Source organism: Pundamilia nyererei, unplaced genomic scaffold (genome assembly GCF_000239375.1).
Source record: "Pundamilia nyererei isolate P.nyererei 1_Seehausen unplaced genomic scaffold, PunNye1.0 scaffold00030, whole genome shotgun sequence".
NCBI classification, from domain to species: Eukaryota; Metazoa; Chordata; class Actinopteri; order Cichliformes; family Cichlidae; genus Pundamilia; species Pundamilia nyererei.
The window spans coordinates 223045-223545 of NW_005187431.1; the positions used below are offsets into that span (position 1 = coordinate 223045).

Genomic DNA, 501 nt, shown 5'->3' on the forward strand with positions numbered 1-501 from the left:
ACATGTACGCTACCATGTCTGTTGCATTCAGTGCAGATGCACTGTACTTTAAATCATGTGTGTACACTTCGTGTGCTTTAGATTTTCTTCCAGTAGAGAGCAGGTTACAGTGGATTATGACATTAGACTGTAATTACACACTGACACTTGAGACCCCCAACTATACATTTTGTGAAGATTCAATATTTGTTGCTTCCACACTGCAGAAATCTAAGTAAACTGTAAATTTAGTGACTGTCACTTCTGTGGCCTCAGACTTTTAGTTCTCTGATCTTTCTCCAAAACCCCAATTTATCAGCTAACGACAGGTTACCTTTAGCTCGCAGTGAGGGGCGTCTGCAGGTTTAAGGACAGCTTTTTTTTTTTCACTTCATTGGTGTGTGCATTCACACCCAAACGGAGGTTCAAGAGGCAGCAAAAGAATGTGGAGGTCCCACCTGGGACTGGTGTCTTAGTCTGATTAAGTCGATTTCTCCTGTTTTATTCTCTCTTTTTTCCTGC

General features: G+C 41.5%; 1 protein-coding gene across 2 annotated transcripts in view; it reads left to right on the forward strand.

Moving 5' to 3' along the window:
- vps50 (VPS50 subunit of EARP/GARPII complex) overlaps positions 1 to 501 on the forward strand; it is a 116462-nt gene that overhangs the window by 102650 nt on the left and 13311 nt on the right. The gene's annotated exons all lie outside the window — the stretch shown is intronic.